The sequence below is a fragment of the Struthio camelus genome, chromosome Z (genome assembly GCF_040807025.1).
Source record: "Struthio camelus isolate bStrCam1 chromosome Z, bStrCam1.hap1, whole genome shotgun sequence".
Classification (NCBI taxonomy): Eukaryota; Metazoa; Chordata; class Aves; order Struthioniformes; family Struthionidae; genus Struthio; species Struthio camelus.
In genome coordinates this window covers 66,696,182-66,721,454 of record NC_090982.1, presented here as the reverse complement: position 1 = coordinate 66,721,454, position 25,273 = coordinate 66,696,182, and the positions used below count along the sequence as shown (strand labels likewise).

The 25,273-nt window shown below is 42.1% G+C and overlaps 1 long non-coding RNA gene across 1 annotated transcript in view; it reads left to right on the top strand.

Annotated features, from left to right (window-relative positions):
• The window catches only part of LOC138064781 (uncharacterized), a 43,165-nt gene extending 21,781 nt beyond the window's left edge, over positions 1 to 21,384 (top strand). Inside the window, exons 2-4 of the long non-coding RNA XR_011138033.1 lie at positions 1,476 to 1,556; positions 3,114 to 4,071; positions 21,216 to 21,384. This is a non-coding gene — a long non-coding RNA (uncharacterized lncRNA). The remainder of the gene's footprint in view (positions 1 to 1,475; positions 1,557 to 3,113; positions 4,072 to 21,215) is intronic.
• The last annotated feature ends 3,889 nt before the right edge of the window (positions 21,385 to 25,273 follow it).

The window sequence follows — 25,273 nt, the reverse complement described above, 5'->3', positions numbered from 1 at the left end:
TAGGTTACAGGGTGTCTTAAATGGGAGAGTTTTCCTATCACATTTCACCTAATATGTAACAGACATAAGCAAGTTGAAGGAGGTGTGATATTTGGCTAGCCATAAAGCCAAGGAGTTGCACTGTAGAAGATGAAGGGCAAAATGTGGTCCAGCGTCCTGAGGTGAGATTAGCGTCTTCTGGACTTTAGACCCTCTTACAGTTTTCACATCACTTAGGTCAACTTTTAGCATCGCATGGTTAAGCATTAAAGCCCACACACAGCTCCCTGAAGTGATTTCAGAGGTGCTGACCATTTGTCTTTCTCACTGATTCTTAGAAAACAGGGCCCCAGAGGATTAGCTGTGAGGTCCCAGATTTCCAAGCAGATGCTCACCATTGTCAGCTCTTATATTCTTGCAGAGAGGGGAAGTGATAGCTGCCTGGAAATAGGGTTAATCCCAGGAAGCATGCCAGCAGGAAGTGATCCCAGGAAAAGAGCTCTTACAGACCTCACACAGAGACTTTTGTTACAGCAACTTAATTCCCAGTATCTAGATGTACAGATTGATCAGATCTCGTGTCCAGGCAGTACAGGGCCCCTGAGCCTGCTTTCTGAACAACATCACCGCTCAGCTTCTTCATATGCTCCAAAGTTAAAGTGCAGTATGACCTCAAAAGACTGAATCTGTGTTCCTAAAGCAGACTCATTCTTGCAGCAGACAGTCCTGCCGCCTCCAGGCTGTTTCTCTCTCAGGCCCAGAACTGCCATCTCCCTTCTGTTATATCATCCTAGACTTAATAGCACACAAACCTGTTGACCACTAACGTGACTGGCTTCAGCCAAAAGCCAGTAATGAGTAAAATGAACACACTTTAGCTAGATGTTTGTGTCAGGCTGTTAATGTACAAGCTAATATTGAATTAAAGATTCAGTAGATAAAGATACTTCACAGTGAAATGCACACTAGTGAGTTACGGGTGGTGAGGGAGTACTGGTCCCTCCTTGAGTCAAGGAGCTGCTAATGGACCAGTCAAGTACAGGACATAACACTTGATCAGACCCAGCACCAGTTTTTGCATCTCCAAAGGGGTGCAAACACTCTAAGGATTTTCATCAGGAGGAGCATCAAACTGCCTCCTGAATAATTAGAGGCAAATAAGGGATACTTTCTTAGCTTTGATCTTGAGGGTATGTAAACTAAGGGTAGTTTTCTTTCATTTCTCCAGCATTACCTTTTCTAAACCCATACTGCCTATTTTGGAAGTTAGAAATAAACCTTTTATTTGCATTTTACATCAGTTGGTTTCAGTTAGCATGATTTTTAGAAGCTACTCTTCCCTCAAGACTGCAGCAAATCTAAAAACAGGAGATTGGGGCACCTTGAAAGTGCTGCTATGATGTAAATGCAGGTAGTCACTAAAAGAGGTACTACCTCTCACCTTCCCTGCTCTGACACATATTCCTACTGCTTCTCTTTTTTTTTTTTTTTGTCAGATTTTGCAGGCAAATTGTTGTGGAGTGTGTCAGACCAGCTTGCTGACTGAACAGAAAGCCAGCTTCCAAAATAAAAATGGGGTAAGTTTTCATCTAAATGTGGCCAGCCTTTCACAAGTGCAGTACAGTTACACTAGGGGCCTAATGTCAGCATAGTGAAACCAGTGGAGGCTTTTGGGAATAGCTAAAACCAAGGACCACAAAGGCATCCTGGCCAAATCCGAAAGCAGAAACTTAAGAGCTTCCTAACTCTGAATTTTGCTCACACTACCTACAAGACTACAAGATTATTGCTACATTTTCTAGGGACAGTTTTTAAAGATCATTTATGCTCTTACTGGAAGGTAGGAGAGATTTTCTTGTGGTATAATTTTGTTCTTAACTGGTATGAAATTTAGCAGAGGGCCAGAATAAATAGAATAAATCTCTCTCAAAAACATATAAACATTGACATTTATTTATCCAGCAGACCACAGCCAGAACCATGCTTTTATAGTCACACAGGTCAACTGTGTAAATGTATTAGACAATTCTTAAAACTCATATAAAGCACTCAATGGACTGTAATGCTTCTTTTCCACCTGTGTTTAGTGTATGAATGCAATACAATATATAAAAAATGTATAATATTTACTTATCTGCAACAGCCTATTTTCCAGAAACAACAGAAAGATTTTATTAAAAAAAAAAGGTAATGGAGCACCATGCTTTGTTTTCTTTCAGATGGTTTGAAGGCCTTTTTTATGCCTCTAATGCCAAAGGCACAAAGTTTAAATAATTATCTCATTATGCAGTTGAGCATCTCAGTGCTCATGGCTTTGGGATCTAGGCTAAAGTATCTCATCTCACAGCAGTGGTCGTGACAGTAGCCCTACAGAACAGACTCTCCACCTCCTCTTTTCTTGCTGGGTTTTCCCTAACTGTGCCAAGGGAATGATATTTCCCTGGAAAGATTAAGATCTATTTCCCACATCGCGTGGGATCACCATGATCTACACAGGAGAGCTAGCAAAGGCTTTCTGTCTCCACATTGACTCTGATCAACACCTTGCACTAACTACCCCCCCCTGGCTTTTCCTTAACCGTGTGCTTAGCTACAGCACACCAACAAAGCCATGGCCCCATCCGTATGGTCCCTATGGAGCAGTTCTTACCCAAAGAGGATGTTTTCAAAGAGGAAGAGTTCTACCAAAAAAATTCCTTCCAAAAACAATATAATCGGGAAATGAATCTGCTTTTTCCAGGTAATCTCTATAGCACTGGCATGGGGATGGTATACATTCACACAGACATGCATCAGGCTCCAGCTATACCATGACATGCACTTTCTCCCTGCTTCCCATAGAGAAGATACGCTGCTAGGAAATTATTCCAAGAATGAGAAAAGAAAGTGTTCTATGAGGGAACTGAACTGGTACCACTTCCACAACAGGAGTAAAACTCATATGGAAAGGGCCATCTCTGCTAGCTGATGCAGGCTTTCTCATTTAGCTTTGGTTCCATTCATATGAACCAGCAACGCATTTTCAGTTTAATCCATCACTGACTGCGTCCACCCAAACCAATTTTGTTTCCATTTCACACTTCTATAGATGTAGATTGTTAAAATGGACTCTGAATATCTTTTTCTTTTTTCAGCTCCTAGCTTGAAATTTTGAGCAGACTGTAATTGCCCAGTGACACAGAACCTGCACCTGCAAGACCCCCCAGCCTTTGGGACCAACATCTTATGGAAACATGAGAAACCACTACTTTCTGTGTTTCTGCCTTTTTACATTTAGGTTTCACTTGACTTCCACCAAAATCAATATGATTTAAGAGTTGACATCAGTGGGACCCTTCCTGAATCTTTCCCGCTCGTTGTTGGGATAAAATACAGAAACACTGAAGCAAAGTCCTACATGACAGACAGTAGGAAGTGAAGGAATAGAAGAAGAATCCTGTCCTACTGTGCTCTGAGACATACATGTCAAAATATACTCCATATAATTCTTCCAGACTTTGCTTGTTTTGATGAGAGCCTGTAAAACTGAGCTATCAGTACTACAATGGAGGTCCTTTGTAAACTAACCATTTTGATGCAGGAACTGGTGTATGCCTATCTCTAACAGTCTCTTATAGCGCGATATAGTGTGGAGAAAATGAAGCCTTGAACCGATTCTTTGCTCATTGGTGGTATTCAGTGTCATACATGCCACATAAACCAGCATTTCATATGGAAGTGAAACAAAATAAGGCCCTGGGTCAACTGCGTTATCACAAAAAAGCATTCAGGGAACTGTAATGCAGTTTCCATCCCTGTAAGCTTGCATTAGTTCCCAACCACCACAGAAATCAGAGTAGGTGAAAAGGTGGTTTAGGGATGATTTTGCCTCCTTAATTCTTCAGATGGTTCCAAGCCTGCAAGTACTTGCTGTTGCTCACTAGTGCTATGATGGTACTTTCTTACCCTGGCCAGCCTGGTCCAGCCAAGCCCTCCTTGAAGAGTGTTACAGTCCACCAGCAGCCACGGAGGAGCTCCTGAGTGATGGCATCACTTCCCGCACTTCTCTGCCTCACAGTTTCACCCCACTGAGAACTGCAATATTATTTCAGAGTCAGTTCTAGATTTAAAATCATAAACTTTTTAACTCTTAAAAATATATTTATAAACTATGTAAGAGATGGATTTCCTGTGATAGTTTCTTCACTAGGTATGTGCCAGGAAGTCAGAGAATAAATAAAAACCCACACATTTTAAACAAAGAGGGAAAAATATTATTAGAAACAAGTGAGAAATCAGCATTTTGTCAAAACTATGTTTGTTAAAAAATTGAACATTTTTTCCTGTAGACCAAATTACTTACTTTTTTTTTTGAATTGACTGGATTTACTGAGTGGCAAATACAATTCTTTTCCCATGTTTATTCTGAAAGTATTATTGCAATAACAAAAGTTCTGTGAAATCCTTGCTAAATTACAGATACCAGAGAAGAAAAATTCAGAGTTGAATTTCTTTGGCCCTACAGATAGCTTTCAGACCATCATTTAAACTTTTTCTATGCAAGAAATAGAATTTCTAATGTGTGCTTGTTATATCAGAGTTAATGGAATATATGTTCCATGGCAGATTAGATATTTTGGAATATCCCAAGGGTTATTAAGGGTTTTGGTTTTCCCCTCACTGAAGGGGCTGTGCCTGCCACACCAGTAGGGGACAGCCTGGTTATAATGTGGGATTCATGCTACATGCCGTGGGGCCACAGAGATGGGGAAGCCTCACCCGTGACCCAAAACCAAGCATCACCCTCTGAGCATTTGTTTTCCTCTAGCCATGGGCACAACTTCAACCGCAACAGAGCCACAAACTCTTTAGTGAAGGTCATTACTGCAGAGTTACACAGTTAAAACCACAAGGAAGCTGGAGATGAATTGTCGGGCTGTAGTGCTACTGGAGGAAGTTTTTCTTCAAGTGTGCATTTCACAGAAAATGCCCTCTCAGAACAGAGCGGGCAACACTGGAACAATTCACCTGTCAGGAAGCAGAGGAAAGAAAAGTTAGAAGTATCATGACAGGTGGAGAGATACTTTCAGATTAAACAGTAAAAAAGATACAAAGAAAGTGAGTGAAGGAAATGGTGAAAAATTGTATTTCAACAGAAGTCACAACCGTTCAGTATGTCAGAATGAGGCTTTTGCTGAGGTGCTGTGATATGGGATCAGGCTGCCCATGTTGAATTTTCTGGCCTGAGTATCTTCACATTTTTAATTAACGCATTACAGTGATGACACATCACAAAAAGCAACAGAGGTGAGACTTGCAGTTTCATCTGAGCTCTGAAGTAACACTAGCAGTGTGTTCACAATGATGACGTGAAGCCTAATTCTTGAATCTTGTATATGGGATTGGCAGCATCAACAAAATAAGATGCTAGCAGCCCATGGTGAGCTTTCTGAGGGGATCTGAGATGGGCTCAGGTTATGGCCTCATGGAACGATGAGGCACAATGGCACAACGTCGTTAACTGCAGAATTAAAATGGTGAAAGCGTAGGCAGGACTCAAGTGCTGGGGACCAAGCCGGAGCTCATTCAGTGCAGGGTGAGACAAGGAGAAAGCTGTGATTAAAAAAAAAAAAAAGAGGATAGAGGAGACAATAAAAGAAAGCTTCAGTAACAGGAAAGAGAAAACGGACCCTATTCCTCTGTGATAAGTTAAGAACTTGAAGTGGCGGCTGAAAGAGACATAAGTCATGTCATTTCTTGGAAACAGTGTATTTTATGCAGGATCTCTATGTAAAATGCTATGGAGACAAGGCAGGGACCTAGTAAGTGCTGTAGCTAGTTAAAGTTATCCCCAAGAGAGGGTATAATATCAACCAGAGTTAGCTACTTGGGTATTATGTCTATACTATGGACAAAAATGTTTTTTTTTTCATCAGATGCCTCTCTAGATCAGTTAACCTCATCTGAAATCCTACTCAGCGCAAATGCAGATGCAATTTAACATGCTGTAAGCTAACCAGGGCCTCCTTTTCCTCATCTTATGTTGTCTCCAGGTTGACATAGAGAAGCAGGACAAAAAGTCAGCGAGCTTACTTCTGGCAGCGATGTTCTCTGATACGTTCTTTTCCTCAGTTATGTAATCCGCAAGTGATATGTTTCAGTATTTTCCACTATAAACGCACTAGAGCTTCCATGAGAAATCTACATAATCAAAGGATATTTTCTCCCTTCCACTCTTCAAAGTTAGCAAAAAAACAAACAAACCTGAAAACCATTTCTCGGAGGAGAAACAGACACAATGAAATAAATTACTTTTACAGCTTCTTCTTAAATTGTTAAATTATTAACAAGAACAGAAATTGGAAAGTAGCACCTTTAAAAAAAAAGGCTTTGGTGCATTAAAATAATGGGAGCTATAATTTTTAGAGCTGTATACAGTACAGTATGTACAGAAAAGTAATAGGTCTCTCCATTAATTTTTAAATCATTCTCCTTCCTTAGCCAAGGTGCTATTTTTCAGGCTGTATCCTTTGTATGGAAGCTATAATGTTGCCTGCTGTGCCAAAGAAAGAGGTGAGAAAAGAGAGAAATAAAGTCAGTAGGGGCCAAATCATGCTCCCACAAAATTAATAGGAGTTTGTTCCATTGTCTTCAATGGGTGAAACACATTGAAACACAAAAACTAGTAATTTTAGCTTCTGTAAATGTTGAGAAAATCAAGCATGTCACACAGTTTGGGGATGGAAGGCTGCCTGCTTGCATGTCTACATTAAGGTAACAAATTTACTTTCATTTAAAATAGTATTTCATAACAGTAGACAATAATTTTCTGATCATTTTCTCTTCTGCCTATAATGATGTAGCCTCGTCAAAAGGGAATTGGAATAGAAAATTCTAGGTAAAATATAAAGAATTCAGGAACTCTGAAGCAATAAGAGTGAGACAAAGGTGTGTTTTACGAATAAGAAAAATTCTGTATTTAATGCTTCTCCTTATTTTCACTCAAATAGCTCAAGTTGCTAATGTTATAGCTTTAACTACCCAGTTCCTATTGAAAAAAATGACAAGAAAGAATTAAGTTACTGTTCCATTTTTTTGAAAAGTCCATTTTTTTCAAAAGTGCAAAGCTAAATATATTTGCAAAGTTGGATGCAGCAGGGATCACTTAATTGACTCTGGTGGTCTTTCTAGCAAGTATAAGTCTAAAAACACTAAGCTCCAAGTGCTACAAACTTCTACACTCTCTTATTTTTAAATATATGAATCATTCCACTGACTTAGCTGGGATTTGCTTTTACATCTGAAGTTCAGCAGGACTCAAAAGTGTTGCAGCCACCCGGCCTAACGGATGTTGATGAGGCACTGCTGACCTGGGGAGGCATTCCCCACACAGCCCCCTCCTTTCCCAGGCCGAGTCCAGGCCTTTTTGGCCCTAGTCATTGCAGAAGCACCACCTACGCTCTCCGGGCCTCCCGCCCTGCCGAGGGCACGCTGATGGGAATAGCCATGAGCAAAGGGGACGAGTTGAGTGGCACATCTCAAAGCTGAAACTGTGCCTTTCTACTGCTACCAGCTCTTGTGTAACTTACTGCGGATTCTCCAGACTCTTTTAGAAGTTTTAGGAAAAAATCCATTCTCTGGAATGATCATAGCTAAATCTCATCTTTCTTTGGAAAAAAAAAAAAGAAAATACAAAATGTGAGAGGTGATATTTCTAGCTCATTTGATGAACCTCTTCATATCATATCTATCATATTTTCATCATTTGAGGAAGATATCTAGAATAAATATCAACCTAGACTTCATTATGCTTTCAATCTCATGATTTTTAAGGTGAATTAAGCCCCCCAGCTGAATGGGAGCTGAGTCATGAATCCCCAGGGCTGGCTCCCTGCTCCACAAGGATACCTCACCTGTGATCTTGCCTGGGATGCCCACCCCATGCACAGCCCCACATGGCAGACTGTAGCTGAAACAAGAGGAAGGGCTACTCAAGTGCCTTTCGCTTTGGGGCAGCCAGTGTCCCTGTCAGAATGATGAAAATGTTGTCCTTTGTCCATGACAATGGCACCAGCACTAATTATTTGGATTATTTAGACACCCTATGTCCATCATTGTGGCATTCAGTCGTCTTCTCCTCTACCATGAGAAAACTCTCCACTCCACTCCAAAGGGTTATTCATCAAAAAGAAATCTAACATTTTAACAGGCAAGTTGGAGAGAGGGTACTAAGTGAACCAATTTTCACATCACAGTTAAAACCTGTCAACAAAACAATATGGCCCAGCTGCATTTAAAAATGTTCGGTGCTACAGCAGATATTGCAACAGCAGCTAGTGAAACTCTGCATGATTAGGCAGAATCAGAAAATTTCAGTATAAATAAGATGATAATTATACTATATTTGCCAAATATCAAATGATCTGACCTCAAACTCTGCTGCAAAATCCAAGCAAAAGTGGCAACCCACATTTGCAAGCACTTCAATAAACTGAAGTGATTATTTTTTCCACTCAATTAGCATTCTTTACATAAGCAAATTCAAATGATATTGGAATAACACACATAAGCCAGGCAAATCTAAGTCAGGTAAGGTTGTAAAAAATATGAGCAAGCAAGAGAGGTAGCAGAGAAATACTGATTGGCACCACTGGCATTCAGATGGCTCCTCAGTTTTAAATTAGAGAGAGGTGCAAAATTTAAATTTACTAACCACAAATGCCTTTGATCATAGGCAAGCGTCCTACACAAGAGGAATATTTAGAACTGTGTCCCACATATGACTCCTCAGCAGCCCTCCCTCTGGGAGAGGGAATCTCCCCCACACTTGGAGAAACAACAAACCCTCTGTATAAGTTTTAAAAAGCTTGTTTGACTATAGCTCATAATTTGATTCTGCTCTATTACTCCTAAAAGGTTAATACTATTCTTACATGCATAGCAGGCAACAGGCCCTATCAGACTCGTGGAAATCTCTGGCAAGTATAGACAGAAAGTTAAATATCTTGTAGGATCCGTGAATATTCCATGGACAGCTGAATAACTAGCCTCCAAATGAAGGTGCTTGTCAGATCAGAATAGTCAGAATTGATTAAATCATGTTTGGTTTATTGGCATTGTCTGAGCATCTCACAGATTAAAGTAGAAACTAGTTTAATAGGACTTGTGAACAAGATTTGACATATTTTTTTTAAACTGATAAAGTTGGATGTTTGCAAACAGGGTGTGATTAACCAGACCTGACTGTACCTTGATAAACATAATAGTATTTTAGGATTTTTAACAAGGTTCTCAGGGCTTTCAATGCATTTATTTTTGATGTTCATATATCTGTGGTGAAGTTTCACTGAAGTTGACGGCAGCATCCTTCTAGGGCAGGAACTTGCCCCTAATCTGTAAACAATCTGGACCAAATGTAACTACCAGTGAAGTCAGTGGTGGACGTTAGTGTGTACGTGTAAGCTAGCTTCAAAATTACAAGCCTTACAACACAAAAGCAAGCAAAAACCTCAACAAGCCTTGTTTGCCATCAGAGTGCATTTGACAATATCATCTTAATATTAGGCGCGAACTCCCTAGTGTGACAAAGGCAGCGTCTTTCTAATTGCTCTGATCCTTCCCTCTCAGAACTGCCCCACCTTTGCGTGTGCATTTGCCTCGCTGCAGGAATATGTGGGACAAATACATCTCATGAAGGAATATAGGAAGTCACTGAGCTAAGAAGAGATGAAAAGTTTTAAAGAAAATCCAGTAATATTGGGAAATAAAAATCCTGACGTTTGTACAAGCTTCATACCCTCAGTTTGTTACAAGCCAAGACTCCTTGTCCACAGCACAGTGTTATTAAGAAGCCTATTCCATCGAATACTTGTATCTGAAACCTTCCTAGCTAGTCTAATGGGCTACATGTGGGAGACAGATCTTCTTACCTTGATTACAGGCTGAATTTAGTCCAGGTCAACTTACCAGCTACTGAAAACACATTGGAAGCATAAGGTAGCACGCAGTAAATTAAATAGAAGAGGCCAACAATTTAACAGCAGTGGTGTGGTTGGCCTAAGGATAGGATACAAACGCTTTTGAAGTGAGAAGTAATATCTTTTCTTAGACAAACTAATGCAGTTGGATAAAGTGGACATGTTTTGGGACATACCATTCCTTCCCCTGGTCCAACCCAGCAGCAACAAACTTCAAGCCAAAATAGGTTAGAAGCAATAATCTAGTCTGAAAGAGATATTGATCTAGGGTTCATTAAATCTTCCTCATACCCCATTCGCCTCTACTCTACAGATGCCAAAAATGTGTTTTTCTCTCTGCTCTCAGGAGCTAAGATGTCACTCTCCCCTTGCTAACAGTCAAATTTCCTCTCTCCTCTCAGTACCTTTTCCTGTTTTGTCTATTTCTCCACCTCTGATCCTGCCCAGGAACCTCAACACTAGTGATTCCCTAGAGAAAGAAGGGAAGGATAAGGGGGCACTGGTTGCTTATCTAGTTGCTTATTTTCACTAAGCATGTAGAGACTTAATCTCTGAGGCCTTTACCCTGCAATCAACTGTGATTAAAACCGGTCAATGAGCTGGAAAGTTACTGAGAAGGAGAGAGAGAGACGTCCGAGAGCGTGTACCAGAGTGCACAAGAGTCCGTTTCTTAGGAAACCTTGCTAAAAATGCAATATTTGGAGTTTTTCCTTATCAATTACTTTGTATTCATCTTGTCTAGCATTCATTGCAATTATCCACTATTTGCCTAAAAACTGGAGTTTGCCCCTTCCTTTTTTACAGATGAGTTCAAGTATGTAATAACTAATAACAAGCAGCGCTACAAGAGACTCTAGCTTAGCTTGTCAAAGATTTTCTGGCCGCATGTTGGACTTTTCTTAAATGACGCTTGCACAGGTTACCTTAAACTGACGGTCTTAACTGATGCAGACATCTGCACAGGCATTGTACTTCAGTGCATGTGTTCCAGTTTAGGATAGATATCAGATGAAGTTAGGAGATGCTCTCAGAAACCTTGCATGGAGCAGTGTGAAGTACTGCCCTCCAGCTGTTTACTTCTCCCCTTTAGTTTAAGGGCTATATCCCTAAACTGAAGTAAGTCCTGAACTGAAACAAGTGCTTCCATACAGAGGGAAGTTCCACTAACTGAACTCCAGTGTTTTGAAGACGTCATTATCAATGTTGTTGCAAAGCTGTAGGTAGACAAGACTTGTGATGCACACATTGCCAAAAACTGAACTATTAATGTTTAAAAACTCTCGACACAGGCCAAGACCAACTAGTAGTATTTAAATGTGTTGCATTTTTACTCACTGTGTGGTGAAGGACACCTTTGCGAATTCTCTTACAGTGTTTAGCAATCATGAACAGTCCTTTAATACTGTTTTTCTTATAGGCTGTACATAACATGCCGTTATTTTGTACTGTGTTTTTCACACAAATTACTGGCAACAGGAACAACAGTATCAGACGTGTTTCTGGTCTTCCCAAAAGGTTGTCTTTAATTTGTTCTCCCTTGCAGTTGTGTTGTGCTTTAGTGCACTGCCACTCAAAAATTTCTGAGGGCTCACTCACCTGCCCATGCTCCTGAAGGGTGCCAGCAACCCTGCTTCCCCGAAACTGAGTAGCTGAGAACCTCCTCGAAACCTGGCCCATTGGTGCTCTTTGCCAGAGAGCTACGTACCCCCTTGGTAATAAGCAACCTCTCCTCTTCTGTCTTGCTGTTTCATGGAAATGGTGTATCATTGCAAGTGAAGGGTGCAGTGACCTTCCAGAGGTAGCTCTCACAAGTGCAGTCTGCAAAAAAAGAAGAAAGAAGTCATATGGGAAGTCCAACTGCCTACTAAACAATTGTTTGATATTTGCAAGGAAGCTAGCTGGCTGTCCAAGGAAAAGGATACTGAATCATCCTCTTTGTCCTTGGTCCCTGCACAGTAGAAGATCTGCTGTAAGTCTGAAAAGATTTTGGACAGTCTGGGTATAGAATAATGGTATGCCATGGGGTAGGATTCCAAATATACGGAATAGAAGGATATCCATATGTGGAAGTCCTGGATACATTTTGAGGAAGTGACTCCTACTCCATGTTCTGAGCATTGCTGGAACATTAGAAGCTCCAAATTCAAATGTTACTGGAAAGTAAGCAGTTCTCTGATTACTCTTTCCTAACAGCAACCAAGTACACGGCAAGGCTGGCTGGATAGAGATATAGTGAGATGGTTCTCATGGAAACCAGGTGAAAAAATAGCATAGAAAATAGCTGAAGGGGACATTGGAGGAAACTGAATAATAGTGGCAGGTAGATGGTAATTAGCAATCAAAACTTAATTGAGATAAACAGCTGTTTTTCCATCACAGTTACTAGGAATGAGTCAGGAAAAGTATGAAGATCAACCAGGATGCACAATTGCCTTTCTGACATAGGAAGAATGAGACAGTATTAGTGTACCAGGTGCAGACAGTGAAACCAGAAAAGGCTGAATAGTCAAGCAGGCTAAAAAGATTAGAAAGGGAGAAGTGGACTGTGACATGCTAAAGAAGACTGGTTACAGAGAATCAATTACATAGGATATAGGGAACCAAAGACAAAAAGACAGAGAAACTAAAGAGAATAGGACAAGAATAATGCACTCCATGAGCATAAAGATTGCTGGGCAGGTTAATCAGGTTCAAAATAGTGATCAGCAAACTAGATTAGGCCACTAAAGGCCTTCAGAGCCTCAGACTATATCTGGAACCCACGTAGAAGAATGCTTTCATTAAAGATTATTTAGGGTTAGGAGCTTGACTACTTTCTTTAATATTTACATGGTGAGCACCATGTGAAGGAGGTCTTAGAGACTCCTTCAGAATCCTCTCCAGAGACTTCAGAAACTCCCACAATGAGAGCTGAAGGGAGAAGCTGCGAGCCAGCACGCTGGCCAATGGGAATGTGGCCAGTGGTGCCTTCTAAAGCAAGGTGGTGGAGCTGGAAAGAGTGAGATATAAAACAGAGGAAATACTGCCTGAAAAAGCCCACCCATGCTTATGCAAACCAGACTCTGGATTTCAGCCATAAATTGCCTTACATATGAAGAGGCGGGCTAGTACATTTATCTGGATGGGAACAGCAAATGGGCTTTGAAGACAACTTAAAGATGCAAGGTTTAGGAGTCTCCGCTCAGTGCTTTAAAGGAGAAGCTTGCCAGTGCTTCTGAGAAGGGATAGGACTGTGGTTAAAGCCACCACTGTTTTGAAATTTCTGCTCAGGCTCAGTCCCTATTTCTGCTACAGGGTTGTCTTCCAGCCTTTCACAATCACTTATGATCTATTTCTGATTTACTTAAGAGCAGATCTTCTTAGAGACAGACAATGCTGAACTCCATCCCTCCAAGAGAAGAGAAGAGGTCTGTTAGTGAGGCTAAGCCACACAGGACTGGAAGTGACTTTTTTTGGTGTAGTTCTGTTCCCCAGCAAAATAATTTATTCTGGCAAGGGCATTTTTGTGAGGGTCTAACCACATGTAAGCTACAGCTTTTATTGCTGCAGAAATGTTATTTCAAGAAATCACCTCCCTAACCCACTCTGTGGTGTCAAGCAGTGTCTAGTGTCGGCTAGGGCTTTTGCAACATGTTTGCCATGATTCTGGCTTCCAGCTGAGGGAGCAAAAGGAAGAGGACAGGCATGCCTCCATTTCTTTGGGTATCTGTAGTAGCTGCAGCAGTCTAAGGCTCTGTCGAGACTTGCACACAGAAAGAAAGTTGGGATTATGGAACTGACCTTTGCAATAGTACACTATATAGATGGGAAAGGCAGATATCTCACAGCCCTCTTTCTGTTCCTTTTTACCCAAGCACAGCTAACCACAATGCGTCCCTGAGTTATAAAATATTTCTAAGGCAAAAGTGAATGGCATTTCTTGACCAATGTAATTAGATTTCAGCAGCCTGAACCCATAGGACGGTACTGTCTACTCTGTAGAATGTTAAGTCCAATAACTGGAATCAACAAACATCAGTGGAAAAAGTCTTACTTGAAATAATATATATTAATACAGTAACATAATAAATAATAAATGCTGTTAATACTGCTGTAAATAATGTATAATTCTAGATTTGTGTAATAAATAATACATAAATATGTGATTATCCTTTGAAATAATATAAAATTAGCAATTGTGAAGTGAACTTAACCTATTAACATGCTTCAGGAGATGAAGCCTACAAGTTATTTAGAGTCTGAACCACTGTGGCACTGTACTAGCTTAGCTCAGAGTAACACCAGCAGCACCACATGAGGATGCAAAGGAGCAGAGAGTTGCCTCAGAAAGCAAATAGCAACGCATTTCTCAGTTTTATGTTCAGGGTTAAAGGTCAGTTGATCTATTGGGTGTGCCATGTTTTTTTATTTAAAAAAGTTGTTTATCGCTGACTCAAGGCCTTGAGCAAGTTGTTTTCCAACAACTAAGATAAAATAAAGCAACACAGGCAGCCAACAGATTTAAGAGAATCTAAAGATCGTTCCTGTGGTAGAGCAACACAGGAATACTCTGGGCTCCAGCAGGGAGTTGTGTTTTGGCTTTGTTCCCAGAGTCCCGTAATGCATTTTATCTCCAAGCACCTTACAAACTTGGGTTAATTAATATGTATACATTCCCTTTGGGGTCATCCTATTTTATTCTCTCTGGTTTCCAGAGGGAGAAATTGATACACAGATCTTTAGGGGCAGATTTCTAAAGATTTCCATTCCCATTTAGAGTATGTTAATACAGACTAGTTTGTGATGCCATCATACACAGCCAGACTTCCTGAAGATCACCATCAAAATGTTTTGCACTCTTCTGAAAGTTGTGCCACATATTTCAGTAGTAAGGAGCTCTAACGAAAATCAGTCTTTGGGTGAATCTTTCAAAAACACAGCAAGACATTTGGTTCCTATAAGAAAAGTATCTATGCAAACTGCAGCAACCCTCGGCTTTCAAAATGGACCTATGAATTTTCAAAGGCATATTGGCACTTAAAATTGCAGATGTGTACCTGGCAGTGTTTTCACAAGCACTCGAGCTAGGAAAGTAGCTAATCCCTATCCCTAGGCACAGATGTTAATTGTGGCAAGCACCTTTGAGAAGCTGAGCAGCTAACCTTCTGAAAATACCACTCATCATCAAAAGGCTGGTCTAAAACATATGCTGCTCTCTTAAAAGTGCACTGCAATCTGTGACTTCCAGCTTCCCGAAGCGACAAAGGGAATGGAAATCTCAGGCATTGCTGTGGGATGTTTACTTTCTAGCAATGGAAAGAAACAATTTCGTTTGCAAAATCATGAAGGCAGTAATAAGGTGACTTCAGAACTGTTATTCACTAAATCCTATAACATTAGAACTAGGGAGCACTCATTAAAACTAGTAGATCAGGTTAAAGCAGACGAAGCAAAATCCTTCTTTATGCAGTCAGCAGTGAACACCTGGGATTTGTTGCTACAAGAAGTGGTGAAGGCGGACGGCGTCAGCAGTTTCCACGTGCGATTAGACAAATTCGTGGACAACAGATCCTTAAAGAGATACTAAAAGAACTACAAAAGGAGATGCCCTCTAGCATCCCATAATATATCAACTGTGGATGCTGGGGGAGTGCGTGGAAATGTGCATGCAGATACACATATTGCCCAGGCTCATAAGCTCTCCCAACACAGCATCTACTGTCAAAAGACAGAATACTGAGATGGACAAATTGTCTTTCGGGCTCAGCAGGATATTTCTTTTCTTCTTTTGTCATGGCATAAGTGAGGTGAGACGATGAAGCACCAGAATACCTACTTGCAAGAGGGAAACGGACGTTGCTGAGTGTATATGATGTAGCCCTTCATTCAGTCAGAGTGACAGCATTTGATGTCCAAAATCAGATCAAGAATGTAACAGTGTTGGGAGATGACTGTAGAATCAGAAAGTAAGTCTTACTGGTTGGGAAGGGAGCATGACATCTGCTACAGACGGAGGAGAGTACTTGTGCTGCTGGAGACTGCCTATGCAGTTCAGCTAGTCAGCAGGGCTGCTGGGAAGCACTGACGTCAAAGCACATTTTCTGTTCCCAGCACAAGCTCCTGAGGATAAACAGAAAGAGAGACACTGTTTTGCCTCAGCAAAGGATATGTTCCACTTTACTTGTAAGGAATTTAGCTAGTCAGAATTCCCTCTGAATTGAGTCAGACTTTGAACTGTTCATACCAAAGATTCATCTCTGACTTTCATGAGCTGGAGAGCTTTTGGCTGGTTGAAACTGAACCAGATGAAGTTGGCTCAAACCAGCTTTGGCTGCCTGAAGCCAATTAGTAAGCGTCTGAATGAAGATCATTACTCAAATTTCTTTACTTTGCCTATAAGTTACACTCAACTTTTTGTTGCAAATGGGAGAAAACCAGGCCCTTAATTCTGAGGATCAGTGACAACTGCACAGACTGTCAAGGGACTATCCCATTCAAGGGAGTAAATGATATGCAGAATAGTTTCTTAGAAGCTCCTCTCAGGTATGATTCAGGCTACTGATAGAGGGAAAAATCTTTAGGCTGAAAAAATCTTTAGGACTATCAAGAGTTAACTTTTAATTTTAATTCCAACAGCCTCCAGTGTGGTGTGTTCAGAACAAAAAGAGTCTTCAAAGTCAACAGATATTCCTATTCATTTCATATATCACTTCCATATAGTCCTGCATCTCATCTGTGTTAACACAATAAAAATAGGCAATCCACAAGGAACAGGGTTGTCACACAAAGACTCTATCTTTACTGCGTGCTAACCTCATGCTCTGTCCAAGTTTTCTTCCTTCCTACAGTACATGTTCACACCAGGTGTCTAGTCCTGTAGCTAGATAATTACCACACTGCTGAGGCAGGTTGTCTCTATCAGTAAGAAGAATATGGAGGTTATCAATAGGCATGGACATCCACCTCAAACATAAGCCTATAAATGCAATGGATACTATTCTTTGTACCACTTGGCCCTGTAACATTGATCTTCTGTGTCTTGAAGCCTAGACATTGCAACGTAGGCCTCTTATCCCCTTGCTTAACATATGTCGTTTCACCCAAACTGCAGTTCTCAAGTTCGCCCTATATTTGATGCAGAACAATTGTCCTTAAAATACTTATGCACTAGTGTATGGTGGAGAGAGCATCTTATGACCACTGTGCAACTTGAAGCCAAAGCGAATGAAGACAAGCAAATTTCTCAGGAGAAGAGAGAGAGAAGACAAGGAGTCAAGACGATGTCCCAGAAGCCTGTGATTACCAGCAATCAATCAGTTCTGCAATGAACCGTGTTGACTTCTGAGCAGCCACGTAAGTGAAGAAGCCCTTTTCAGCACCAACCCATCAACAGAGCCAGGATGAGCATGGGTTTGCAATATGAATGCCTCTAATAAACTGAAACTGTTCCTGCTGAGTAGTAAAACTTATTTTTTCCTCTGTAAATATTCCAGGTAGGATTTGAGATTCCTCACTCTTTTGCTGCTGGAATTTGAAATCTCTGCCTAATTATTCATCATTTCATGAGCTCCAGAAGGCAGAAAAAAACCCAAATAATTGGTCCTCATATTATTCTGATATCTGAATCAGCACAGAAAAGTTCAACAGGCAGAGATTTCACAGTGGACTTATGGAGTAAATCCTGAAGTATGACACTCGGGACTGGCAGCTGAGACCACTGTCATGGTCAGTGACAGGATTCACAGCAACAGAGAAATAGTGCTGAAAAAGGATATACCTGTGGAGGCCAGGAGTGTTCATGGACTTGGAGAAACAAAAGAGAAGACGCAACAGCCAAAAATACATCTAACACGACCTTGAGAGGAGGGAATGAGGCATGGAGTTTCACAAAAATATCAGAGGAATTTAAGTTTGTGAGCCAGACAGTCAAACCTTGAGAAATTTGAATCACCTCCACCTTAACAAGCTTTGCTAAGTCTGGTAAATGGTTCCTGAGGGAAACAATCAATAAACTGCCAATTCCCGGCAGCTCCAGCTCCTCCCTAGACCAGATCCAGTGCACCAAGAAGGATGTCAGATGATGATTTGTATTGTCATAATCAGTAAAAAAGACAGCAGAAATTTTCACAGGTTTTGGCAACCTGCTTTTCCATAAGACTCTTTTTTATAAATTGGAAGAGAAAGGATTTTTATTTTTTCATACATACAAAAACACTACATCTAAGTTTTAGACACTAGCTTTATTGCATTCCCATCTGCCCAATAGCCCAGAACTGCCAGACAGTCCCATTAGTCAGCCACACCGGACTCACTCTGCACCTCAAACATGCAGTGAAAATGGCCTCCATTATTTCCTTTGCTGTAGCATGTCCTGTGGCACCATCAGGCTCATTTGTTGGTTGTCCGTAATTAAGTCCTCATTCGTAATTTTTAACAACGCAGTCTATCTCAGACCGCTCCACCTTATTTCCCCAACCAATGTGAAACACCTAGTGTTACCCAACTGCATATGCAATTTAAAGAACACAACAGTCAAACAAGTTAAGCTGTTAGCACCACCATGTAGGTACTGCCAACGGTGCATCGCACAGACAACCTGCACTTCCTAAGTGCTGCAGTCAAACTGCCTCTTCTCCGAGGCACATAAGGTTAAAGTCTCATCAGCTGGAGCAGTAGAGTGTGTATTGGATCATCCCTAATCTGAGCTGGCCTGGACAGTCCAGTAATGATTGCTTTGTCATTCAGCGCAGTGGAAGGAGTCCAGCCCTGTCAGCAGGTTGGTTTGCCTGAGCTAATTAGGTTTGTGTGCCTGCGGTTGCCAGTTCCCACAACACAAGAGCAATATATTATAGGATCATTATTGGCTCGTTCATTCAGCTTGCTGAGGGAGGGTCCTAATATAATGCTTTGCCTTTCTTCATGCAACTGTTCTCAGTCACTGCTGGTCACACTTGTTTTCAGTTTGGTGGGGTCCCGTGTATAGCCCTGGCTCTGCATAGGAAGCTCCCACTAATAAAAGCAGCTCTTTTCCTTGATTCAGGCCTCTGTTCCCCACGGACCCATCAGCTGTTGCTATGGTCACTACTTACTGTCAACTGCTGCTTCTTTCTTCATTGGCTCTAAAGTCACCTCTGAGATACACCTATCATAATGCCTTCTGGCACTTGTTTGTGGAGGGGTGTGGATGACCAGCGCTGTCCCCACAAAAAGCAGGAACTTCAGCCAAGGATACATATTAACGGCATCTAACATTATATGCCCACCTCACAAGCGGGGTAGCCTCCTGGGCAGCAGTCTGCCCAGCCCTAGGTCCCAAGAGGGGAGTGCTCATCTGCTGGCGTGTGGAGAATGAGAGTGCACTGTGAGCCAGCAAGTGCAAGGCTGTGAACCTTGGGCTATGAGCCCAGATAACGGCAGTGTTTATTGCACTGTACGCAACCCTTGTTCAGATGGATGCATAACAGCAGTGTACGAACATGGACAAGGCAGGCGTGCAGTAGCTATCATGCCTCATCAGGTATAACCATGACTTTCCTGAGGGTTAGCATACAATGTAGACAAGGCCTAAGACTCTTGCTTTTCAGCTTTTCAGATTTCAGTGATAAATTAACTTGGTTAAACCCTACCCCTATTGAAGCTGATGAAAGCTTTGCCACTGAATGAACCGGGCTGAAACATCACCTAATAAAAATGTATTTTGTAAGCTAAAGCAAGCCTCCTTTCTCTGAGCTGAGGATTTCTGAATGTATTTTGAAAGAGAATCATCTTTGCAGAGAGAAGACAAGAAAGGAAAAGGAAACTTTGATATTTGTTTCATTCAGGTATCTATGCAAATTTACAATTAACTTACAAGAACTCGGAATAAATAACTCCTTCATAGGATTCTGAAGTACCATGGGAGCTATATTAAGATCCAGTTCTGATTTTTGCTTTCAGTGATGATTGATCTTTCTGTATTTTTAGCTTACTTTCATTGGCTTAGTACAAACTCTGGAGCAAAAACACTATGGTATTGTCACTGCATTATAGTTTTGCTCTTTTGTTAATTTTAGCCCAAGTCCTACAGTGCAGCAAAATTATTGAACTTGGTTTTGCTTAGGTCTCTAATTCCTCTACCTCCTCTATTACCATGTGGCAAGGCACCCTATAGGCATAATAAATAAATAATACAACACTGAGAGCTGTAACAAATCACAAAATACATTATTAAAAAATTAAGAAATAAATATCCTCCTCTTACTTAAATAGAGATTGATTTTATAATGTGGAATGCTGAGGCGAGCTGCTGGAAAATATATGTGGGCCTGGGGACATGGAGAATACACTGTAATGGGAGATTTGCTCCCCAGATTAGAAAAATAAAAAACCCTAAGTGGATGGATGTATTTGTCAACTGGAAACTGAGATCCCCTGTTTGTTCACAGCCCAGGTACAACGCACTGCTTGCTTCATCATGTTATGTCAGAAATGACCTGGAGGGAGCAGCTGCCTTTCCTCATCACAAACTAGGCAGTATGCCCACAGTCACGTGGTGTATAACAAAACCCCCAAAAGACAGAAACTGAAGCAGACGAAGCTTACCCTTTGTGTCTTACATTGCTTTGCAGGCTTCAAAAAGAGATTTTTGAAATGAGGAGTAGCAGATCCTTCCTCCAGGTCACTCAGCCCTCTTTCCGAGGTGCTCCTTATACAGCAGGAGAGCACTTCATGGGCTAAATCCTGCCCAGCATGGGACTCACTGCCCTGTGGGCCATGTGTGGACCCGCTGCTCCCACTGCCTTGTCAAAGCCCAGGGGCAACAAGTCAGGACAGAGGCTTGGTCAGCATGTGAGGAACAGGAGGAGCAACCTGGCGCTCGAAGCACAGCACAGACAGGTACCGCAGCATTGCAGGGACACTGCTGAACCGCAGACTGGTCTTTCTCGTTTCCCAGGAGAAGGGAGGGGACATATACTTAGCACCTCACTAAAAGGATTCCAGTTCCAGTCAAACCCAAGTCTCGTTAATGATGCCCTCTTCTCCTTGCCTCAGGCCCCTTTTTACCCTGCTCTGCGCACAGGGAAAGAACAGACATGCAAAGAGCTCGCAATTCACTTCTGCTCAGTGCCCAGATCTGTGACAGGATTGCTCGTTGCCCCACTCTTTCGGACACTTTCTCTAGAATACTGTAACCCTGCTGCGTGCTTGCAGGATTTAGGGTTGTACGGCCATGTAAAGTCATTCTAAGTACAGTTGTTGCTTTCTGTGGCTAAAAAGTAACAAGTAATACTAATAACTTGCTCCTATATATTTCATCTGCAGATCTGCTGTCTACAGGGATTTTACCTGCTCACTATCTCTGATCTCTTTGCCCCTCTGTGACTGGGACACCACTCATGTGCCCAATGTGTAGAATCACGTAACCTTGGAATTACAGAAATGCTGACTGAAGGGAGCCTGGAAGTCTTTCGTCTGATCAGGATTGTCACCAAGACTAGATCAGGTCAGCTGTGGCTTTGCCTGGATGAGTCTTGAAAACCTCCAAGGCTGAGATTCCTCAGCCTCCCTGGATAACCTGCTCCAGTGTTGCACTGCAAAGAAATTTTCCTACCCTCGCAAAGCACAGTTTTTAGCCATTGCCCCTTTTTATATCATCTATCACCACCAAGAATAATTTAGCTCTGTTTTGGCTCTGTTAAGTCCTCTTTGGGTAGTTGTAGCTCACTATTAGATTATTCTTTTGCCTCCCTTTCATATGATTAAATAACACCAGCTCCCTAAGCCTTTTCTTGCAGGTCAGGTCCTCTAGGCCCTCTTCATCTTGATCGACTTTCACTGAACCAGATTCCCAAATTCCCTCTTGAACCGAACTGGGCTCCATTCCAGGTGCAACCTCACCAGCACTGAGGAGACAGGAATAAAAAAAGAGTGCTGGCCACTCTTCTGTTAATGCAGCTCAGCAAGCAGGTTGCCTTATTCACGAGGGGAGTGCCCTGCTGGCTCAGCCTGTAGTCCACTGCAACCCCCCAAGTCCTTTGCAGCAGGGCTGCAACCCAGCTAGTCTTTCCCAGGCCTGTACAGGTGCTTCGGGTTATCCCAACTGCTGCACTTCTGGCTGAACCTCATGGAGTGGCTGCTGGCTTGAACCTCAAGTGTCTTGAGGTCCTTCTGGATTGAAGCCCTGCCATTCGCTGTGTAGGCCATTCTCCCTTATTTAGTGTGATTTGTAGATTTGCTGGAGAGGCTTTCTGCGTCATCATCCACATCACTGATGAACGTATTGAACAGCTTCAACTCAGTATCACAGAAACCAGACCCTTTTCATGTCTGGGCTTCAAGAGATCACATTTCACCTCATTACGCATGTAGGAGGGCCCAGAATAGTAGCCTAAGCCTCACCATTCCCATCAGAACAGTGCCCAGTTTTACTAGACACAGACATCTATCTCCCTGTTTCCCTCCAGCTCCTACACAGCTGTCACCTTCTGCACAGTTGTTCTTATTGTGAGTAAAGATTAGATTTTGCATCCAGCCTGGCTGAGTTTTCTGTTGAGACTGCCATGAGGAAGGCTTAACATGACAGTTGTGTTTGTCTGTGAGAGGGACTTCTGTCTCTTCTAAGAAAAGACTGACACTATTTGCCCCTAGATGGCAAGGGTCACTGAGTAGTTTTGCCTGTCCCGTCAAAAGACAGAAATTGCCTCTCTCTTAAATAAACCTGTTAGTGACTTGTACATCTGCTTAGTCTTCACATCAAAGCTGGTCTCATCAGTCTACAATACCAAGAAGTGCCAACGGGTAATATACATTGAAATGAGGGACAGTGAGGTGGAGGACCATTTAGCCAGCTCAGCTAGGCCTCCTATTCACTCTACAATATGATTATGAGATAGAAAACACTGACAGATAAACAGGTTAAAGCAGAGCTGCCTGCAAGCTATTTCTGTTCTGCAGTTTGTACAGGCAGGTCTGAACTAGCTTTAAAATAGCCATCTTGATTATTGCAAATGCTGTAGTTACAGGAGTATGCTGCTCGACACAGACAGTGACATAGGTGTTCCCTCATCTCCTACATGGCTTTGCAAGCTACACCAAGTCTGCTGCCACAGCTACACTGCCACTAGTGCCTTAACCAAGGCTGGCTGATTAGTCCATGGCTGCACAGCATAGATGTACCGATGTACCTCCTGCGTCTAAAGAGGAGGAACAGTGTTCCAACAATACAATTCAGCTTTAATTTTCGCCTAGAAGAGATGTGGGTAATTTGAACAGCCGGCCTAAGGAGGGCCCCTGCATGGACCATCGAAGAGGTGGCTGGCCAGTCTGTGCAGCTCCTTCAGGGGGAATTCTTCCTCACTTCCCCCTTTTTGCAGATCCTTTTATCTTCTTGCAAATATCATTGCTGTTAAGGTACATTTCTTCCTAATGCCACACACATTTTTAACATTGCTTATGTGTACTGCTTTTTCATATTATTTACCTAGCAAGCAGAAGGATTAAAGGGACTGCTTTATTTACTGCTACACAAATGCTCTGCATCAGTGACAGCATCTTTGGATATGCACACAGCTACCATTTAACGACTCGCAGATATGGAATTTCTATGCTTGTTACAGTGGGGATGTATTTTATAAGATGACTGCCTCTGACAGCACACCAGTCCTGGCATACCTTATGGTAGCATATTATGGCAACAATTCATGACGGATGTCCTTTTGCTATGAATCCGTTTTGCTTTAAACTTGGTGTATCACAGTGCTGAAACAGATAGCACAGTACACGCTTCTCGGTAGCAATGATGTGACGTCAATTTCCCCTCTTCTGTTTTCACCCTCCCATTGTCCTATAGGGAAATGCTAACCCATCAGTGTCTGAAGGAATGGCCATAGTTATTTTTGATGTAGCAAAAAGAACAGAAGAGACCATATTACCCTTTGTGATGTGAATAATAACTAGATAAAATATCTGAAGGGTATTTATTCAACACATGAATTAAATTTCAGGGCTTCAAAAATAAACATCAGTGGAAGTTTAAAAATATACTTCGCCAAGTGCTATTTTTACAGGGTTTTTATTTGCTGAATTACTTTTGTTTTTACAGGAGATGACATTTAGCTATGATGGGAATATATTTTATACTCTTTAATAGGTTATTCTAAAATTAATTAACTGCTTATGTGTAAAGCAGTTATTTAAGGAGAGGTCACGAAGGACCAGATTCTCTAGGACAGCATGTCTGCTTAATCTTAAGAACATAAGGACGGGGTCAGGACACAAATCCATGTAGCCCAGTAACCTGCTTCCCACGGTGGCCAAGGTCACAGCTGCTATTGCAGGAGCCAGGCTGGCACGTCCCACAGGCTCCCTGTACCACTGGGTTAGAGGCCGCACCGCAGCACACGGGGAACCTCCCCACATCTACTGCCCTGGCAAACAACAGGCTGGGGCATGGGGGATCTGCATGCACCATAATTGCCACCAGCCTGCTCTGGTGTTGGGCGACGGGCAGCGAGGAGATAGCTGGGGGAGAGGAGTGTTTGTGCATCAGCAGCCCAGGCCCTCGTCCCAGCTGGAGGGGCTGGGCCAGGCTGGGGCGGACTGAGGAATCGTGCACCCTTGCAGCTGACAGCCTTCTTGTGCTTCATGGCCCTCTCTGCAGCTCTGCCCACTGCTCTGCCACCCCTAGCCACCTGCTTGGCCGTTCCCACAGTACCTGCCACGAGGCAGCCGACTTCCTGCCCGCCTGGCAGCTTTCTGCCTTCTGCTTGAATCTGAATCCCCAGAGGATTGAATCCTTCACCCCAGAGGTGAAGCTGGCTGTTATGCAGGTTTAAATGGCAGGACAGATCTTTTCAGCTTGGATGGGAGACGGCAGCAGAAGCAAGGACACTTGTAGCACATAACTTTGCTTGGGGGCAGCTTGAAGCTCACCTTTGTGCTTGCTTGGTTCCGCCAGCTGCAGGGAGAACGTAGACTGGTGCGAGTCAGGGAAACTGGAGACAGCAGACCGCAGATCCTGTCCTTTGTTCTCTGTCTTGCAAGATGGCTAAATGCCAACTCTTAATTATGTTTCAGCATTTTCCCTTTTAATGTTAACGTCAGTGTTAATTAAAGAAAGCCAGTGCCACTCGATTCATCTAGGCCAAGATGGCCAGTCATTCCAGAAGTAAATAGGTACAATCCTTTTCATTTTACTGGATTTGCATTTACTTACATACTGTATTTATTTGGCCCTCTGCCTCTTAAAATTATGCTCCGAGAACAGAAGAACATTTTGTTTGGCAAATTACCTTTGAGTCACCCTTTTTTTTTGGAAAGGCTAGGCATACAGGTACCTTTCTGGACTTCTCTGTCTTGGGATGTGGCATGAAATAATATGC